Source organism: Monopterus albus, unplaced genomic scaffold, assembly GCF_001952655.1.
Source record: "Monopterus albus unplaced genomic scaffold, M_albus_1.0 scaffold38.1, whole genome shotgun sequence".
In the NCBI taxonomy this organism is placed as follows: domain Eukaryota; kingdom Metazoa; phylum Chordata; class Actinopteri; order Synbranchiformes; family Synbranchidae; genus Monopterus; species Monopterus albus.
The window spans coordinates 335155-357780 of record NW_018127918.1 but is presented as its reverse complement, the minus strand read 5'-3'; the positions used below and the strand labels follow the sequence as shown (position 1 = coordinate 357780).

Genomic DNA, 22626 nt, shown 5'->3' with positions numbered 1-22626 from the left:
CACCCGCTCTGTGTCTCATAAAGACACAGTAGCCAAAAATCTTACATTTGGGCTTATAAAACCACAGATTTCTACTGGCCTACTGTCCATTCCTTGTGTTTCTTTGCCGACGCAATTTTGTTCCTATGTCTCCCTCAGTAGCTGTTTCTCTGCAGCAAATCAGCCATGAAGGCCTGATTCACACAATCTCCTCCAGTTGATACTTAGGAAGCAGTGGTGTAGGCTCTAACCTCAGCTGCCGTTAATTGGTCACTTCCAAGGCAGATACCTCTAATGAACTTACCCTTTGCTGCAGAGGGAACTCTACTCATCCTTTACTGGGGTGGTCATCACAAGAGCCAGTTTCATCACAGCATTTGATGGTTTTCCACTTGAAGAAAGTTCTTGAAATTTTCTAGATTGACTGACCTCGATGTCTTAATGTAATATCTGACTGTCTCTTGACTTAGTTGAGTGGTTCTTGCCATAATATGGATAACTATAGTAGTCAAATAAGGCTATTTGCTCTATTCCCACGCTGCCTCTTTGCCCAACACAACTGATGGTCTCAAACACACTAAGAAGGCAAGAAATCCCACCAGTTTCTAACAAGGCACAACCTCATAAACCTGGGATATGCCGCCAAGAGTGTGCAGAGCTATCATCACGACAAACCGTGGCTGCTTGAATCTAAAATCTGAAATTTATTAGACTTAAAAACTTTTTTGTGTGTAAGCACATAATTCCATGTGTTATGCAGTTTGCACATCTTCTTCATTAATCTACAGTGTAGAAAATAATCAAAACTAAGAAAAACCACTGAATGAGAAGGTGTGTTGAAATGTTTGACTGGTTCTAATAAATCAACATTGACTGATTAACTCAGAGTAGCTTCATCATTCTTAAAACTGACTAACAGGAATACCGTATATGACTCATTACTATTAATGCATTAATTAACCATGTGGTTTGTGCCTCTATTGTAAAGTGCTACCCTAAAAAATCCAATGCATGTACACCAATACCACATATTATTTGGACTGCTAAAAAGAAATGTTTTTCTTTTTTTTACTGTTTTATGCTAACTGGCTCTAATTCTGATCGTTATCAACAGAAACTCAAGGGTTGAGCTGCTTTGCTGAAAAGTAGTGCTGGGGAATTGACTTAAATCTGCCTGAAGGTTTTTCAAGTCACTAGTCCTGCCTGAAACATCGGGATAAGAATCAAATGTTTGTTGAAGTAAACAACTCTGGGTTGCAGAGGGATGCTTTGATTACATCACCCACTCATGCATTTGCCTGTTTTTTCACTTCCTTTCTGCTCTGTTTATTATAAAATAAAAACAACTCGATCAGTTGTTCCCAAGGTCTCTTGTAACAGAGCATTTTGTACGTTATGGATCGAGGGCAAATAAATATACCGTTATGCCTGTTGTTCGGCTTTCCTGTTGTGCTGCAGGTATAGGAAGGCGCTGTGCTGTGCATTCCTGAGCTAGATAATGCAGAAACATGTTGAATCACAAGCTCATTTCCATACTTTTTATTTGCCAGTGCTAAGCCTCTGCTCTGGTCTTGTGTGCCACTGAATTCGACTGTCAGTCTTCATGTGGCTTTGTTTCTCACTGCATCAAGGCTTTTTTTGTGTTCAGGTGTGTGCGCCCATTTATGAATGTTTTTTTTTCTTTTCATATGTATGAGCATTCAGTGTGCATTCAGTTAACCACAGACAGGGGTTTTATATTATCAGCGATGTTCTAAGGTTAATTGCAAACATCAACATGAGGCCAACTTTATTATTGTGTGGCCTGATTCCAAATGTCACACTCTACCAGTGTGAATAATAGATTTGCAGATTAACAGAAATATTATATTATATCTTGGATGTCTCATTTTAAATGGGGGTATAAGCTGATCAAAGATGCTAAAATAAACATAGAATAATACATAGTGCTGCTGCAGCAACGATACAGTCCTGAGAAGTGGAAACATGCTCACTCTCTAGCTGCAAACAAAACTGTGCTTTGTTCCTGATATGAGGCAGGGTAGGACCTGATCTCTGTGTGCAAATATGTGTTTTGTGTTAGCAGACGAGATATGCACACATCAAATGAAGTTGTAATTTGTTAGAATGGCTTGAGGCACCACATAACCTCTTTTTGATTAGATTTTGTGCAAGGGACTGTTTGCTGCAGAATGCAGAGTGTTTGCAAGGTAGTAATGTTATTGTGTGTGTCTTTGTTGAAGTGCTTGATGGCAGCACCAGGCTCAGAGAGGTAAGCATGGAGCCGGAGGGCAGATGTTGATATAACGGTATGGCATTATCAACTGCCACTCAGCATTAGTTGGCCCCTTACCCTCACTCCATGTCCGCACCCCCGCACTGACTCACACTCTGCCGCCTGCTTGGCCACTCACATAGATTAACACTGGTACACCGTGCTTGCATTTAATGGAATATACACACTGGAGAACACACACACACCTCACAGTAATAGTTCAATTTCTCCCTCAGTTAGGAGCTCTGTCTCTCGTTCTCTCTCTCATGCACAGAGACAAACACACTTCTCATCTTTTACTGTAATGTACAGACAAATGAACCTTTGTAGGAGGTTGGGGCATGCTGTCGTTGATGGTCCCCCATACAAACTGCTAGGACAAGAGGTAATGTGGATGGCTTTTGTTCCATTTAATTAACTTGCTTTTTTCACTGCTGGCATTGGACTGAGAAAGGCTGCAGGGTGGTCAGGCTGAGCTAAAAAAAAATCGACATGCTTCAAATCACAGCAGATAGTAGATGATGAATTCACAATTTTTTGCTGACATTTTGGCCACAATTATGGTCATGCAGGCTGTGGATCTTTCATCAAGTGTGCTAATGCAGCTCCCTCACACAGCACAGGGTCTCTACCTGGAACTGATAAAATAGAGCTCATGATTAACAGAAGCTTTTCCGCCCACACCACGCTGTCAGGGGAGGGAAGGACAAGTAATTGCACCGTAAGGTTCCTACAGTACAATGCATAACCGGGACTTGATGATGTGTGCAGGACCTAGTGCCCACACTGTAATCTACAGCTTCATCTTGTTGTTTTTTTTTTTTCTTCTTTTTTTAATGCTTTTCGAAAGTTAGAATTTGCTCAACTTAGGCATTTTGTGTGTTTCGATCAAAGGAGACATTTGTTTTGTGGTGTCAAAAGTAAAACCTGATTTATGGTTACATGAATATTGCGATTATATTTTATATCCGTCCATGAAGCCTGTTTATCATCAGTGTTCTGGTGGGGATACAGGAAGCAGAAGTTGTCAGTTTTTGGCCTGGTTTTATAAAACAAGACCACCACAGCTCAGTTACAGTGCTACCCCACATCATCTGCTGTTTACTGCTTCTATTTTGCATTGTTATTGTATGGTTTTATAGTAAGCAGCTGTGTTTACATCTGGAAAGTGACAAGGTAGAACAGGGTGACAGCAGTTATAGCATTAAATTACTCCTATTATTGCAGTTCTCGCCCCAGTCTTGTTAGTTTTGCTAACTCGTCCCCTCTGTCCCTGTCAGTCTCCCTCAGGCCCCTGCAGTCATATGGAACTTTTCTCATCTGTCATTCCTCAGCATCCACCAGATGCCTTCCAACTTTCCCACATGCTCCAGTCAGCTGACTCTCCCCACCCACTCACACACCTGTTCCCTAAATATCAAAGTGGGAAACCAGAATGCATGACGTGAATGGGGTGTGTGTATCTACTGCACAGTATTGCTTATTTATCATTTTACCTTTCGAAAGAAGACACAGCATGAAACATGAAACGGGTTTTGCCTCTTCAGTGTTGATTGTAATTTCTTCCCCAGAATTCTAATGCAGAAAAGATGCCGTTCGATAGTTAAAACTGGAATAATAAGCAGAATGCAGAATATTTTCAGAAGGTTTTCTATGTGATATAATAAACACAGAAAACTAAACGAATCAATAAACTGTAAAGGTGTTTCAGGCCCAGAGGAAAAGGAAAAACTCTTAAGAGTGACAGACTCAAATATTCCCAATTTTTGTGGTGCCTCCAGCTACTGTACTTTAAATCCTTTACCAGCACTGCAAAAGAAAAATGTCTTTCAGCTCGCATTGTACAGCGCTGTGAGAGAACACCATCCATTCATAAATACTCTGTAATGGGTTAACACCTTCACTTTAATGAATATGGTGTTACAAGTGATATTTGAATCTATAAGCCAGTATAAATGATGTGAGAGAATGGGCTCTGAACAGCCACTGAATGCCAAAAGTCTATCACATAAATTAGGCCTATGATAAGAGTTACGGTAGGAGTCGGTGGACCCCTTGCAAAGTGGATCTTTGTGAATAATGTGTGCTCAGTTGTGGTTATTGCTGTGTCCTACTCGCTCATTGTCTGCTACTCTGAAATTATTTACCCACTTGAATATTAGCTGTAAAATGTGCATTGCAACCATTGAGAAACGAGTGGCGTCATTGACGGATGGTGTTGGAGGCCAGAAGCAGGCAATGAATTTGAGGTTGATGAGGCGACTCATATTATAGCATGCGACATCAGCACTCGCCATCAATCTCTTCCCCTCTCCCCTGTAGACATCTGGCACATGCATCAGCAAACACAGTATTGAAAGAGAATGAAAAACAAAAAACATACACACAGTTTCAGAGGCAGTGCTGCACAATGAAGGCCTCATGAGAAGACACTGAGCCTGCAGCCAGCTGCCTCTAATGCACTACAGTAGAATGAGACTTTATTAGAATAATAGCTTGCCTCCATATTGCTTGTTATCAATCATTACATTTTAAACTGATGATTTGTTTTAAGGTTAGGGTGAAGTTAGTGATTATGGTTAAAGTTTGGGTGGGTCTCAGAAATGAATGCAAGTCTATAGGAAACCGATAAAAGACAAAAACAAGGATGTGTGTTTAAGTGCCCAACTTTGGATTTTATCTAGAATGTGCTGTCCTGACCAAATGTATGGAAACATTTAGATAACTGCAGTTAATATAGAAGAGAATACACTGGTTGTAAAGAAGTGTAAAAGTGGGTCATTATACTTTAGACAGTAAAGCTGCCTTGTGCCATCAAGCCCTGGATATTTTTTTCATGTAGTCAAAATGTAAAAACTAAAATAGCTGAGGAGTGGTCAACATTTTGTTTAATTTTAAGGTGTCCCTAGTATTTCTGTACATGTTCCTTCTGTATTTGCAGCACATTTCTTTAAGCCGTGCGTGGGTTGCCAAGTTGGTGCATGTGTTTCTTAATTTGCTTCATTTACATATGCTGCCTTGTTTTTAAGTGATGTATTAGTTGTCAAAGAAGCAAGAATGCTTTCTTCATTTTCTTGCCTTTTGTTGGTTTGGATGTGTTTTGTTAAGATGTAGTGGGTTCAGCTCTCACAGTAACTCACTATGCTTGGATTCTGTGATTTTAATCCAAACCTGCATTCTGTCACAAAGTGCCTCTGTAGGTGAATGGGATGCCTTGTATTTCTTCAGTAATCATTTGTCAGCTTAAACGAGCCTTTTTATGAGCAAAGATTTAATAGGTTTTTCCTAAATCATTTCCTATGTGTGTCTTTAGTGAAGGGCTTATGCATGGTTTTGGTTTCAAGAGCATCAAGTTTGAATTTGTGAAATAAAGAAAACACTTGTTTATGAATTCCTAACAGGTTGGCAGACAGATTTGCAGCGATTGGCCTACTTTTAATGATTTTTCTTTAAGCTTGTCTGTGTTGCTGTACATACTGCAGGCCTAATGCAAACAGGCAGACAGAGGGAAGGATGAGCCCTCCAAAACTCTTTGTTAAAATGAAACCTGTGATCGGTTATCAGTACACCACCCAACTGGAAGGGAAGTAATTTGAAAGGCGTTGAAATGTGGTAATTTGCCGGTGTGACTCATCGCCAACACCTACAGCCGCAAAGCTTCTGGTCCTCGAAAGGAAGACTATAGGTCGCACAACTCTGTGTTTCTGTGTGGGTGCGTGTTTTTCTGTGGTTTTGTGGACAAGTTTTATTTTGAAATCACTGTTGTGTGGACATTTTGGCCAGTCCTCACAACATCTATCAGGGCTGTTTAGCAGTTAAGACTTGGTATTTTTTTAGGATTTATGATTAAGGTTGGTTTTAGGAAAGGCATTATGTCTGCTGGTGCATGAGGTTCATCAATATAAACATATAGAACAATATGAAGCTTCCTATCATTTATTTATATACAGTACATTTAAATACTTCCTGCTTCACTGTAAAATAAAAGGGGTCAGTATTGCTCTTTTTACATCATGCTCCAATTTTCATTGATTTACCGTTAATATAATCAGAACACTTTGAACTGAGCCCTTTTTTGTAACTCAATTACATGCATCAGCTACAGAGTCTGTATGTGTAAAATCGGGCACAGCTTCTTTTACTGTTCCGAGTCAAGAGATGTTTTTATTGATAGATGTCCTGTGCAGATTACTGACATCCTATAAAATGGGAAAACATATTTGCCAGGGGTTGGAAGTGATATCTGAGATATTGAACAAACTGCTTGCATTTTGATAGCTAACAGGAAGCCAGGGTCCAGTTAACACAGTTTTGATGACAACCTGATGGTATCGCCATAAAACAGGGAATGCTCGTTTGAGGTGTCACAGTGAGGGAAATTATCATGATTAATGCAGGGTTACGACTAGGCACGAATGTAATCAGTCACTTCTTAATCATTATCTCCCACTGATTAATTTTGGCTCAGTCTTTAAAATAAGATATCAAGCATCACTATGTTTGGCAAAGATCTTAAACAAGACTTTCCAGTGTGAATCCAGGTTAAAAACAATCTATCAGATTTTAAGTAGTAATTTCCTGAAGCGGAGATATGAAGCACTGCAGTTGGCAACTTGTACTAATTTGCACGTTCATTCATTCATTCATTTTCTACCGGGGGGGGGGGGGTCCGGAGTCAATCCCAGCCGGCAATCGGGCAAAGGTGGGGTACACCCTGGACAGGTCGCTAATCCATCGCAGGGCTAACACATAGACGAACAACCACACACACTCACTCCTATGGGCAATTTAGAGACACCAATCAACCTAAGCTGCATGTCTTTGGACTGTGGGAGGAAGCCGGAGTACCCGGAGAGAACCCACGCAAGCACGGGGGGAACATGCAAACTCCACACAGAAAGGTCCCCGATGGGGCCCGAACCCAGAACCTTCTCGCTGTGAGGCAACGGTGCTAACCACTGTGCCACCCTGCACTAATTTGCACGTTAATAATAAAAATAAATGCATTTGTAGTCCTGTCCATTATTTAAACATACAACCTCTTTGTTCCACTGCAACTCTGAACAAAACCAGGTCCTGGATGTAGGTTGAGTAGAGATGCAGCCACCATGGCGTCACTTTTCAGCCCCTTTTGTTCTTTCAATTGTCACCATTGTTCAACAGCCACACCAATGTTAAATCTGGTTTTACTTCTTGCAGCATCCAACTTCTTTTTAGTTGTAATTTTTACTGTCTTCAATGCAAGTGCAGTTAAATATTGCATAACAACAACCTTTCTTGTTTACATACCATGAGGTTGCATTACAATATAGTATATGTAAGAGTGCAGTTTCATTAGCAAAACATCTTCATCTTGCATAATATTTACAATTCATAAAAATGTGGGAGCAGTGTTTAAATAAAGAAAAGGGTCAGATTGACCCCGATAACAAGCCCATGAAATCCTAAATATGGCATGAAAACTTAACAAATGAGTGAGTATAAATTGTTTATGTACAATTATGTATACTTTTTTTCATCTGATGTTTTCCCTCACACTGATAATCACATCAAAGTGTGTAATCTAATCCTCAAATCCTACATCTTATTTTGTTTTTATATCACAGCATTCAGCTGTGAAATTAATGAATTAGGCAGAGTTGGACATCTTCAAAAGCTCTGACATGGTTTTACAAGGTACCATGAGCATCTTTAGTGTCCTTATTTTAAAAAATGTATGGTATTTCCACAGCATTGTTTTAATAACAGTCTAAGTCTTCATGCTACATGCCGCGCTTAAGGTGGTGATTGGAAAGAAAGACCTACTGGTTTGATGTTCTTAAAGGAATACTTTGACAATTTTGAAAATATCATTTCTGAGAGTTAGGCTGTGACAGTAGGCCTTCATGAAACAATTCAACCCTCTCATTCACAATAACAGAGTCAGTCCATCAGCACAGGTGGTACCAACAAGATGATATGATTCCCATTCACGTGGAGAAAGTTGCTCCTCGCATACGTATATGCATGTGATTCAGTCTCTGATTATTATGGAAATGATTTGCTTTGATAGGAACAGTTTCCCACTGTTCCCAGTCTTTGTGCAAGCTAACTAGCTACTGGCTGTCACATCTTCCATACCATACAATGTGTACAACTCTAATGAGAAAGCAAATTAGCTCAGACTGAATTTTTGTTTTTTCAAAATGTTCTGGAAGCACATTGGTCATGTAATGTTAGATAATGGTTAAGACTAGGCAAGTAAAAAAAATGGTTGAGTGATATTAATTTAAAAAACAGCAAGAAAGGGGAATAGTACATACATGTGAAAAACTGAACCAATTTTCAGTGTGTATATACAGAGAGGTCCACCAGGTTGTATATGAAAAATGCTTGTGGGTCAGTTGAATCTTTGAGCAGAAACTGTGTAAGGGACCATTACTTCGAAAGGCATGGCTTCGGTAGAATCGAGAAATATATATGTAAAAAAATGACAAATGTTCAGATTTGACTCGCATACACAGTGGCCTCCTGCAAGAGCCAGGATGGAAGGTGTGCACATGCAGTGTGTGGATGCATCCTATTTTACATAGGAAGAACAAGGCCTCAGTGCAGCCTGTGGCTAAAACCTGAGCTTCTAACTGTAAAAGGATTCAGACAGGGAAAGACTGGGGGTTAAAAAGCTTATATCCAGCCAGGTCAGTATTCACAAAATCCATTTTCTAGATAGCGGAATAGAATGAAATTCCCCATTTCTTTATCTGTCACTTCTGCTAATCCAGACACTGATCTCCTTGAAACAACAGTGTTTTCTATACGTAACTGAAAATCATAAATGTTTCATATCATTTCAACACATCACCTCCTCTATTATTGCTACATGCATCCTTTATAATTTGTTTCTCCTCTTTGTGCTATCTCTTGTCTATATGTTCTATTTCCGGCCATGAGCGTGTTTATCTGTGGCTGCCGGTGTGCTTGGGAAACAACAAGGGGCAGAACTGAAAGTAGGGAAAAGGAGGACAGCCTAAGCACTAATATATGGGAGAATTTATTTTATTTTTTATGTTGTTGAATGAAAACGGCACTGCTTGCTCCAGCAGTGTTCACAGTTCAGCATTTAACATTAACATTAACATTAGATTTGGGAATCTCCATCAGTTATAAATAAACCAGAGAGCCTCATCACTTATTACTGTGAAGAGGACACCATCCAAAGCCGAGCATAACAGGTAGACTCCATCATTGTAAGCAGGAACAAGAGCATTGTTCCAAAATTGGCTGTAGACATGGTGCACACATACATTTCCCAGCTTTTGTTTTCCTAATACTCTGTGGAGAAACAGTCAGATGGGAGAAAGGTAATGAAATGCATGACGAGTGTGGAATTCCTGGCCTCAGTCACAAAGCACAGGAGATATTTTATATTGTGAAATATGAAGATGCAGTATTATTACTTACGAGTTTCACTTCTTTCTGCTACATAACATTTCTTGGAATAGCAAAAACCTGCTGGTCATGGTGCGGAGGGTAATGCACTGTAAATTTGTTTGAAACTTGGTGTGAGAAGGCCTTGGGTCGGCTGTCTTGTTCGTACAAAGAGGCAGTGTTATGGATTAACTTGTGTAGTTTATGACAATACTTCCAGTGAGCATTTTTTTTATTCCTATTTGCAAATTTCAAGATTTTTTATTGTTGTTTTTTTAAAAGAATAAAATGTCATTAAATGACTGTACCTGTGTACAGTCTACAGCCACATCATTGCCTCTATGAGACCAGTTACTAAACAAAAACCATGGAAAAATACATAAATGTTGACCTCATGGAGGTGGAGTTAGTCTGGGAGGTCTTAAACAGGTGTACCGTGGCATTCTGTGCAAACTGAAGCATACTGTAAATGAATAAGACTGTTTTTGAGGGAAGCCCTTGTGTTTTGGTACAGGAACATGCACATCTATAGATTCAGTTGCACTTTATTTTAGAAATAATATGCTAATCAGTCAGCGCAGTAGGTGGACTGCTAGTGGTGACTTTGCAATAATCTTTCCAAAGCTAACAACTTTAGCTGTTAGGCTTATTGTCCACTGCCTTATATGCCACAGATTAGATATTCAAAGACACAATGAATCTAATGTATCTTAAATCCAGCTGCATGCTGAAATCACACTCCAAATTCCTATAAAAGACATTCTTAATTGAAATAGTGGTTTATGATGTGCAGACGCCAATCTGAAAAATTAAGGATGACTGTTTTTTTGAATGGATATAAGTGTAGACATTAGTCACAGAGCAAGTTTCTTTTTACTATTGTCTAGTGAACGAACATTCAAATGCAGGGAAGCTCTCTAGGGAATCTTTGGAGACATCAGTCACCACTTATGTCAGCACTGGTAAGCCTCTTTAAAATCAGCTTCTGTTATTTATAGGGCTTCAATCAGCGTGAAAGTTCCAGTATTTTTGTTTACATTACACTGCCTTTTTCTTACATTCATGCTGAGTGTGTTTTGTGTTTAGCTTAGTTAGTGTTGGTTGGTTGGTTGACTTAGGGTGCTTGTCCCACATGTGCATTAAGTATTGGACCAACATGGGTAAAATGATCACCCAGTTGTCTGTGCTTGATAAAGTGATTAATGTAATGCGACAATCTTAGATTTTCATTTATAGTGCAGGTTGCAAAAATGCAATTTCATAACAAACCCGTTTTTTTTTATTTTTGATTTGATTTGATTTGATTTATTCATTCAAGCATGTAAAACAGTTGATATGTCAACACATGTAATTTCACACATATCCAATAATAATAATCCAATATCAATTTACTTATACCTAGTACATGCTTGAACGGAGTAGGAGGAAGTTAGACTTATCTAGTCCTACCCCATGACATCATCTTACAACGTTTAAGTCCTAAGCAGTATCTCTAGATAAATAATTCTCTTCTATACCACACAAGTAATATACTAAAGAATTATTACAGAGTGTTAACATTCTTACATAATTACATTCATAAATAATTCTCTTCTACACCACACAAGTAATATACTAAAGAATTATTACAAAGTGTTAACATTCATACACCACACCCACAATGTTCCATCTAATTAATCATTAAGCCTGTTCTTGCATATATCTTGATTGACACATACCTTTATATTTATGTTTAAACTCGTCAATTCTATTACTATTTTTTATGTCCACACTTAAATTATTCCATAGTTTTACCCCACTTATGGAAATACAAAATCTTTTTTTGGTTGTACGTATAACATGAATTTTTAAATTTAACTGACCCCTTAAATTGTATCCCCCTTCCCTTTCATTAAATAGTTTTTGAATTCCACCAGGTAATAAATTGTTCCTGGCTTTATACATAAACACAGCAGTCTTATATCCCACTATATCCAAAAATGTTAACAATTTAAACTGTATGAAAGCTCCATTGGTGTGATCTCTATACCCCATCTTATGCACAATTCTTATCGCTCTTTTTTGTAATATATACAATGGCTGAAGCGAGCCCCATGTTTCCCTTCCATTTTAGACCCAGGCCCTTGTTTTTGATCCCTTTTCCTGCTCTTGCTACCTGCTCCACCCAGCTCTGCCCACAATCACCTGCTGCCTGTCTGTGCAATCACTCAGCCAGCATATAAGCCAGCAGCCAGTCCTCATCCTCTGCCAGACATCCATAATGACTTCCTTTCTCTTGCCTGAACCATTAGTCTGAGCTTGTCAACTAAGCCACAAACCAACTCCTGAGCCCCACTTATTGTACTTGTGTACATCTTAGGTGTGCTTTAGGCGTATGAGTGGTTACTTACCTTTGTTACTGTATTATCTGCAACAATCACCACTTTTTTCCTTACCCGCAGTTTCATTGACCTGTGTCGACTGTGTCTCTAACTTATACCTGCTCTGCTGAAGTTATACATCTGTTTGCCACCATTGAAACCCTGTTCACACTAGACTGAAACTACTTTGCCTCTGGTTCTGCATTTGTCCTAAAAGAGTTTGAATATGCGATGGTGATGTCTACACCTAAATCCTGGAGAGTGTTCTTGACTTGTTGTGCAGTCATGAATGAGGCTTTTCTTCACCAGGTAAATGGTTTTCCTCTCATCCACGAGTCCTGTACTCCTCAGACTGACATTTTATGGTTTTGCTGTGCGCACCTGCATTTTTAGAATGTGCTTGACTGCTGATTTGGTAAACTAACAGCCTTTGACATCTCTCTGATAGCTCATCTTCGCCTCTTCACTCTTCGTATTGACAGACGACCACCTCCGTCTAAAATGGCAGCTGTCAACTCTCAATCAACTTTGAGCCATGTGTGAACTCTTTTGAACTAACATTGAAACACCACACACCTGCCCAAGAAACATTTGGCAGCCAAGAGTCCAATTTCTTTTGAACCCTTGCAATTTGGGTACTGTGTGTTGAAAGGACTAACTCCCACATAGTTCTCTCAATATCAAAGTAGCCTACGCAAAGCTGAAACTTTGCACTTTAATTTAGTACCAAAATTTTTAAAATTTCACATTGAATGCTTTGAAGCAGCCTGTCTGTCCTATTAGGATCTGGACTGTAGAATGAGAGATTAAAGCTACAATGGCCCAGATCCACAGGGATTTTTAACAAAGCCTCAGAACAAGCAGAATCTTTAACAGAAGGAATGACAAGCTAAATTCCTCAGATAATCCTATTACTAAATTCAAATCTTCTCATGAGCCATTTCATATCTGTAAATATGAAGTATTTTTTTTACCGCACACTTGTTTAAAGTATGTCACTTTGTTTGCATAGCTACTCTGACAAGCTTAGGCAGAGATATATTCAGAAATTAGGCTATGTAGGCTAGAAGCAATCATTTTAAATCCCACACTGACTGATATTATCACCAACTGACGGTGATTAGCTAGGCATACATTTCTCATACTCTCATGGATTATTGTAAATCTGTATTGTTTAAACTCTGCTTTAGACAACAAAATTCAAGTCATAAATATTCACCTACTGCAAGGCTTGGATTTTGTATTTTCTCAGTGCCTGTGCAAGAGTTTGTTCCCTCTGTGTGTATGTCCCTAGTGTTAATCACATAGTTCATCATCAACACTGAAAAGATCCACGTTGATGTCGAAGCTGCAGAGTGACAAAGTGGCACACAACATTTTTTGTGTTAAAGTAACCTGCTACAGAGTCACATTTATGCTTCATTCTGTCTTTGGGCAGTGGAGGGTTTTTTTTTCTACAGATACAGCCTGTTGTAAATAATAGATTAACATATGATTTTGGGGGTCATTCACATGGTGAAAAGGAAGATGGTTTTATCAGGAACGCCCAGGATGTACACATGATTAATGCGTACATGTTCAAACAAGATAATAAATCATTCTTACACCTTGGGGACCCTTGTACAATCAAGCCGCATGGCTTTATTAATCAGCACAGAGCTTATGGCATCTGCTGTGAACTCACACAATAATAGTGCCTCTGTCAAAGTGAATACAAAAACTATTGCACTCAGAATGTAATATTTCATCAGACAGCTTTGCTACATACTTGTGAAGGCTCTCCCTGGGATAAAACATCTATCAGGAACAGAAGTATGCTGCCATACATCCGCTTAGCCACATGTTTTGTGTAACTAATTGGATAACCACACCAAGTAAAGCACAAAATTGCCTCTTTTTTTTTTTTTTTTTTGGTCCCTCCTGCAGCAGTGGATGCAACCCTCTCTGCAGGGCGTTGGTGGGGCACAGAGGCACACACATTTATGAGTCATAGATTTAATATGCTCTCCCTTCCTACTCGTATCATAAACACTCAGAAAGATGGAAATGAAACATCCCCTTTGTCCTCCTTAACCACGTTGTAGACTTCGTCAGACAGTTGAGAGAGAGTCTCTCCTCTCTGTCCTTTGAGTGTTTCTTAACCATGCTCTTCGCTGCCCTCTCTGACTCTTCTTTTCTAATGCTGTCTGATACTCAAAAATGCTTCTTTGACTCTGATTGTGTGAGTTTTTTAGAGATATTAGCAGTGCAAGGTGTGTCTATGTGCGTGCTTGTGTGCGTGTTTGGCTGAGAAGATTGGAGATTAGCATGATTCAGTTAATGATTCAGGACACCAGGTGGCAAATGCTTCAAATCATGCTCTCTGTCTTTTCTCTCTCTTGTTTCCGCTCACATGTTCCCAGCCTTCTTTGCACTCACTGTCAGTGCTGCTCTTTTGCTCGCTGTCGTCTCCCACCGTTCCCACTCTTTTCTCCTCACAATTTCAGCCTGTCTCTTACGTCTCCCCCCAACTCTCGTTTTCCCTCCCAGTGTCGCCTTCTGTTCACCGTCTGCTTGCAACTCTGGCAAACTTAATAACCCACCGGTCCACGGGTGGGCGTGGAGAGGTTAACAGGGGCGATAAAGAGGGTAAAGACAGATCAAGTGAAGAGGGGATGCAGGTGGGGGTAGTAGAGAGAGAGAAAGAGAGAGATAAAGCCAGATGTGGAGAGATAAACGGGAGCGTGTTGGATTTAGGTTGAAATTGAGCACAAATCTCAAGGAGTGCAAAAAAGTGGCTGCTCACATCATGTGAATGCCAGAGGGGCGAGAAGGGTGGTGGGTAATTTAGAAAGAGTGGGACATAGGAATGTGTAGTGAGAGGCGGAGAGGGTTATAGAGAGCTGTGTAGAGGTGGATGGAGGCAGGGATAGAGAGATAGAAGGAGGGGTGGTGATCCTGGGGGCCTGATGACTCATGGCTGTGCTGCGGATTGTGCGTCACTGGCGCTGGCTGGAGGAGGAGATAGTGGAGAAGTCTACGCATTTAATTACAGCCTTCCAATTTAGACACACTGTACACACACGCACCTACACACACACTCACACAAAATAATATCACAAATAATAGCCGTACAAGTACACTAATTTGTAACTCACACACAACCATGTAGACATGCATGGATGGAGGCGCACGCTTTGAGCAGTCAGATGTTTCAGCATACATGCAAACTGAATGTCAATGTCTCTATTGTTTTTTGTTTTTTTTTCTTCATCACAGGTATCAAGCTAAAACGACTGTGGTCATGAGCGTGTTGAGCCTTTATGTTGCCTGTGTGCAGCCTTAGACCTTGAGGCATAAACCTTAACCCCCCCCCCCCAAAAAAAAAATCCAAAATATCAAATAGCCTTTGAACAGTGGCACTACACAGCCTGTGACTGGAATATGAAACAGAGACACTGACATACAGAGGGACGTGCAGGACTTAGCTTGATGACGCAGTAAAGCAAACTCTTTACTGCACACAGTTTTCACAACACAATACGCGCCGTGTGAGGTATAGGTCATCCTGCTGATTAAAGGTCATGCTTGTGAGACCCGAATTTCTGCTTCACCTGTCGTGGATTATGTTGATTATTTATGGTCACATGGTTTAGAATAAGGCACGCAAGGTTTGTAATTTTAAAGTGCCAGTGTGGTAAACTCTGGAAATTTCTGAAATTGTGAAAACTGTTGCAAAATTATCTTCATAACATCATTAGCTGTATATTAAACTTGCTATTTGTCTGATGCTTTAGAAGGCATCCTCCAGTCAAGGCAAGTTTAGTTTAAATAAACACTTTTAACACCTGCTTCCCATCAAACAGTTTGAGAAAGGGCTTGGACACATGCGGATACTGTAGATGCAATACAAATACCAGGAAGTGGTGGCAGAGCTTGCTCTTGAAAACAGGCACAAAAGAAAGTGCAGCAGCTGTTTTATACAGTGATGGCTGTGCATATTTTTGGCAATGTTCTGAAGAAAATTTCACTTACCACATGATCCATAGTTAAATGTAAATAAAACATACATAATGCTTTGCTTTACAGGCATCCAGCATAGTGGGCTGTTTTCCTCTGTGGTTTCAAAGGCAATATGTATATACAGTATTTAAAACTCCACTTGTTCTAGACAGCAAAGTAAGATGCAATCGTACAAATATAATTTATATTTCAATAGAAGTAACTTTAACATGTTTTATTATTTTGTTGGCTTTCTTTTTCATAACACGGTAACAAATATCCCCTTACACACAAATACAAAGAACATTTCAAAATGATCAGAGCATATGCAGAGCTCAAAATACACACATTAGGTTTTGTTGTTTGTTTTTTCATTATCCTGTGTAATATTATGGCTGTCAGCTATCATTTCCACATTTCTGTTTACACACAGTACAGTCTTGTCTGTAAATCCACTGTTTTATTTCAAGAAAGTGCCAAGTAATTTGATTCTAAGGACTCTGTCATCTTTGATCTGACAAAAAAGGAGCTCCAGTATGCAGCACATACCAAAAACACACTGCATCTATGAAATAAATCAAATATTTAATGTGAATTTATACACATGCTTGTTTTCTGAGCATGTTACTTTATTTATTTTCAGATGTTTGATTTTGTCCACAGCATCCTCTCCATGTCCACCACCTTTCTTAAAATTTCTCTTTCTTCGACTTCCCTCTGCCATCCTAACATTTTTTCCACCAGAGAGTGCAAAGAGAGGATAATTTTTCCAAACAACAGCGTTGGGAGGAAGATGGCAGAGGGAGGGGAAAGGAGAGGAAAAAAGAGATAAAGGGAGAGAGAGGGCCCGCTGATTGGTCGGGTCATGTCAGTTCAAAGAGTCTAGAAGCGCATCTGACAATACAACACTGCATGCAGATGTTGGATGCCTTAAGCTGAAGCAGGCAAACGCACAGCTGCTCTGTATCCCTTGACACAAAAACCTTAAAGTACACAACAATGCAACCAAACTGCCTGGGACACCTGCATCTGCTAAAGTGATCCTGGAACAAAGAAGCTGATGGAAGCAGCTTCTAATTCTATACATTACATTTATACGCTTAGAGGCAGTCGAGCGTGCAGGTGTGTTTCTCCAAAAGAGACAGAAGTCACATTTCATTCATGTGTGATGTCAAAAATGTCTTAATGCCTGAACTAATGTCATTTAACCTTGACTCATTTTGTTGTTACTCAAATAAGGTAGAAAAATTGTTTATCATGGTGTGATTTAATTATCTTAAAAATAAAAGAAAACATATTTGATTAAAAGTTTTTAAAACAAGAAAATATTACTATTTTCTGTGGGTTTAAAAAATAAGCAATAAGAATTTATAACAAATAATTTTATGCTATTTTACTTGTGAATGTGTAATTTTTTTAAATTAATTCAGTTTTTTTCCCCCCAGCAGTTTTCCAGGTCTTTCAATTTAACGCCTATTTCCTCTCACATTCATGTCTGCTATCATGGGTTGTCAGCAGCCTCATCCCTGGGGAGGGAAATCCCAGCTGTCACTAAATAACTTTTCAGATCACACCAATAAAGCTAATGTCTACAGACACCAAAGGCCATGGAGTCCATTTAACAGCCGATTAACGCATGAGCACCCGAGTGACACACACCCCTACGCACACATGTATATGTATGTGCACACACACACAGGGATTGTTGTGGATTACTCTAACCAGGCTAATGATCTCCTCAATGGGACAACTGGGACTCTTCTGAGACCGTCTTCAGCCTGTGGCCCCACAGGGACCTGAAGAGAGGCTCAGGGGTAATTATAATGTAAATGGTGTGTGTGTGTGTGTGTGTGTGTGTGTGTGTGTGTGTGTGTGTGCGTGTGTGTGTGCGTGTGTGTGTGCGTGTGTGGGTGTGTGTGTGGATGCCGGCCTGTCTGCATGTGTATGTCCAAGTTAATCTGCAATCTTACATTTTTGTCAAGCAAGTTTTGATTATGATGGCTGTAAATCCCAATGAATATCCAAATATTTGGAGTTATTTAAACAAAAATACTGAGTAATTCACTGTGTTAAATATATGTACCTGTGTTTATACAGTATGACTTTATCTTTAAAGTATGACTTTAAAATGAATAATAATGCTACATATTGTATTTTAGCTCAGTTTTAATACTAAAAAAGTCATGTCAAAGCTCTAACATAGAAGACTAAATACAGCAAAATGCACGGTTTAGAATCATACAGTAATCAGTAATCTCTCAACAGATCGGCATGCTCTTTTTAGCAAGACTGAAGCTTCCAATAAAATTCAACAATGCTCACTTGCGTGTTATGTTAATGACTTTAAAACCATCCAATTTAAGTTTGGACAGTAAAATTAAATGAAGGTTTACACACCTACTCTATGAGAGAAAACACATTTGAAATTATATTAAACATTAAAAATCAGTGACACTGGATGCAGATGACAAGAAACAGAGAAGAGGGTGTAATTGAGAGGGAGAGAGGGATGGGGTAAATGGCCGTATGATTGATGTGAGTTTGACGCTTGGAGGGAGAGAGAGGGGGGGTAAGGGGGAGAGGGGAATCAGAAAATGAGGTGGCAGGCACAAATTGATCCTCGCCTTTTATTTTTTTCAGCCTTTGTTTTGGCTCATGGCCCCTCATCATCATCATCATCATCATTATTTTCCTCTCTCCCCCTTCTCTCTCTCTTTCTTTCTTTCTCTCTCTATCACCAGCCCCTCTTCCCGCCCTTCTCAGTGATGCTCACAATGCCAATCAGATCGTAACATGACATTATGGCCCATTATACCTGGGCTGGGTGAGCGGTCTGCTGTCTGCAACCGGTCGTGTCACGTGCAATATAGCACATAAAACCCAGAGACATATATGAAATGTATTCAAAATATAAATCTTCTGTTTTCTTTGTCTCTTTATTTGTTGCATCTCATTTCTGTGACAACTGGACAGAATATGATGAGACAGGGAATTGTGTAATCTTGGGATACAGGCTTGTAATGCCGAAAGAAAGCAGTGATGGAAAGAGATAAAAACAGAAGAAGGGGAGTGAGTGAGGAGGAGAGGAAAAGGTAGAAAGAGAACTGTGAACGCTCAAGCAGCAGAAAAACATTGTGGTCATCTGCAGTGCGATGAGTCACCTGTAGGCAACACACACACATACACACATTTACGCACAATCCCAAAAGAGACAGGCTTTGCAATCACAGCCCACAGCTGTGTAGTTACAATGCCATATTGTCTCATAAATTGTATTCTCTGACAATGTCCGTTGTGAAATACTAAACACAATCTTCTGTATGCACAAGTGAAAGTTAAAAAGATGGAATTTAAAAATCAAAAGAAACTACAAAATGATTTGACCTTTTCCAGCCTTCCTGGTGAAAATCAAGGTATCAAGCCACTGATTAACATAAACTGTTGAACCAAATGCTAATGAAAGAGAGAAATGACTGTTTACAGCATGATGTACCTGCTCATGTAATTAGTTCATATGAAGTCTGTGCACTAAATCAACCATCTATAAGCAGAGTTCCTTCTGCTCTTCCTCTGCTAGGTTGGGTTTGAAAGGGCTGCTTTAAACAAGCTGTGATCAATGTGACTAAGTCATTCACATCTTCATTGACACGTAACCAAACATACAGAAACAAAAGATATATAGCCACTGCAGAAAATTATCTGTGCTGCCAGTAATGCTTTTAATCTGCTAATTCTTTTCTCATTAAATTTATTAATCAATTTTGGTCTATAAAACATCATAAGCCAGTGAAAACTGTCCACTACATCATCAGACGTCCTGTTTAGTTTGACCAACATTCAAAAGCCCTAAAACATTCAGTTCACTGTCATGTAAGAACAAGGAAAACGGCAAATCCTCACATTTGAGAATCTGAAACTTTATGTTCAGTTAATTATCAAAATAGTTGTTGATTAATTCCTTTTATAGCTCCAAAGAAATTAACAGAAGAACTTGAACACAATTAAAAGGGTCACTGTCCTATAAGGTCAACTCGTGATGGTTTTATTAACATTATCAAACAACCAACGAAGTACAGAAATAAAAGGGAAATAAAGGCACAGTGGAAAACAGAAGAAGGTCCAGTGTTACAGGGGAAATAATCTAACACAAAGAGGTCACAATACAAATTAGCACTGGAATCACTGTTACAATGCTGGAAGCCAGTTAAACCACTGAAGGCCGAACTAATATGAGCGCACTTACATCTATTTCTAAATACAAAATACTTGTTTTTGTACTGTGTAACTGTAAGCTTTAGGTTTGTAAAGGCAATGAGGAACAATATCTTAGTTACCTCTCTTCATCAAACGTTAGCTTCCATTTAAATTTGAATGTGCTGATCTCAAGTATCTGCTTCAGCTCCTGACGCGTCTTCTCTTCAGTGGCAAAGCTGTGTGTTAAACTGACTCATTATTCACAAGCCTGTCAGATAGTGCAAGGCTACTGTAAAACAAAAGCAAAGCATTTATTCTGCAGCCTGACAGAAAATCAGGTGAGCTTTCAACAGCAACATTAGCTAATTTTCAAACTGTCAGTTCATCCCTGGGTGGTAGCAAAATGTTGCTGTTTGAATGTGAAACATCTGTTTCTTGATACCTGATGTCTGTGTGGGTCTTGTAGAGACAAACATTAGATTTGTTTTTCCATCTGTCTGCCTAAATTCTGCAGTGAGGATGATCTTGTCATCATTCATTCTTATTCTCCCTGCGTTGAATTCACTCTCTCCAGCCCCCCCACCTCCACCCCGCATCCCCGCCTTCCTCCTCCCTCCCAGCTTCATCTCTTTTCAAGCCTCATCACCAATACACAGCACACACCCCCCTCAGCTCCGCTCCACTCCTCCACCTCACTGCCTTCCCCAATTTCCTCCATCCACTTTCATGTCCCTGAACAAGAATGAGATTAATTCAGTGCATTTGTATTAGTAGTAGCTGGTTGTGCTGCTTTAGGTTGCCTGACAGCAGCATAAAACTTCAAATCTCTATCTAGAGAGGTAGCTGTACCTTCGTCGGTCATCTCCCCACATTGTGTAACCTCACTGATGTGTCCTTTCTGTCGTGCGTTTAGTTTCTCCTATGTGAGTGTGTGCACTCGCTGTGTGCCTGTGCACACATGATTTGACAGAGTATTCATTTGTGTTCTTTGGACGCCTGCATCTTTTAAAGCACTTCATTTTGGGAACATTTTCATTAAGTGATTTATGCAACTTTTCAGGAGACTGAAAACATTCAGGTGTGAAAAACCACAGAGCAGCTATTTGCATTTTCATAGTGCTGCCATGGCAACGCTGTCAATGAGAGACAAATTGATTATTAGTATTTCGCTACCATTTATTGAGTTGGAAGCTCTACATTGTTGAGAAGGTGATGGGGGATGAGTGGAAACGTTTCTGGTTAGTCGTCAATAAATTACTTGCTAACAGCATTTTTTTTTAAATCATCAGTTACTGTGACCTTTAGCTGTAAAGTTTGACTACATATTTGGCCAAACTCTGTTCAAACACAGTCTGTAACACATGGGCAAACAGATGCACTGGACCAAATCCTACTCTGGCCCAAGCTTCAGCGCACTCTCTCACATTTGGTCCAAATCCAAATCACTAGTGTCTGATAAAGACAAATCATTGACAAAAAACATCCACCTGCTGTGTCGATCCTTTGTCCCGGTGGGTGGGAACAAAAAGTACTAATTAAAGCATCAGAGTGTTTTGTAATAAGTCAAAATAATTGAGCCTGTTGCAGAGATTTGAAGTTTGTAAAAGTTGACCTGAAGAGAATAAGGAAGTGCATCAAGAAACACATCCAAAAACAACAAGAAGACTGATTCACCGTCTTGAATGAATTCACTGGATGTTTGTTTATGCGTCAGTGAGTCACTTTCTAAAAATGGGCTTAACAAGAAAAGGATGACAGATATTTTACACAGTAGTAATGTCCACCAGAAGAGGGCTGAAGGCCACCTTCCAAAAGCATCTTGAGGATTAATGGGATCAAAAATCCATCATACGAACCTCCTTCAGCTTGATAGGTGTTTTTTTTGTTTGTTTTTTAAAGCATTGTAATTTAGATGTGATTGGATGAGCTTATGCCTCCACCCCACTTGTCTTAAAAAGCTGCTCCGTAACAGATACAAGCTTTTATTGTTTTTGTTAGGTTTTAAATGTATAGTTTCGATATAGTTTTACTCTGGTAAGTGACAAAGTGATTAAAAAAACCTAAACTAAACACTCATTGTTTTGCACAATTTCTATTGTCATCAGCCTGCTCTCCCTCCTACTGTTTGATGCTGCAGCCCTTCTGGCTGAAACGCTCCTTCCTGGTGTCATGTTTTCAGTCACTATTTCTTATGTTTTTATTTGTTTTTTACCACGCACTTAGTTCTAATGGAGAAATTATGACAAAATATTCCAGAAACTTCAGGAACCCCCTCAGCTTGACATTAAGTTTAATATGTACATCGAAGCAACATTTGCCTCGCAGCAGCTAAATGGACCAAATTTTACTTACTTTGACTCAGCATATGAATCATAAAGAACAGTAAGCTGAAAGTTTTGGAAGACTGCACATTACGCTGTTCATTTTCAT

General features: G+C 39.4%; 1 protein-coding gene across 2 annotated transcripts in view; it reads left to right on the top strand.

Moving 5' to 3' along the window:
* Positions 1-22626, top strand: part of tmigd1 (transmembrane and immunoglobulin domain containing 1) — a 54743-nt gene that overhangs the window by 1641 nt on the left and 30476 nt on the right. Inside the window, exon 1 of one of the 2 annotated variants that reach the window (XM_020598339.1) lies at positions 2610-2639. The exons of the other annotated variant lie outside the window; for it this stretch is intronic. The gene's annotated coding sequence lies outside the window, so the exon portion shown is untranslated. Of the gene's footprint in view, positions 1-2609; positions 2640-22626 lie in introns of those variants that run through there. 2 annotated transcript variants of the gene reach the window in all.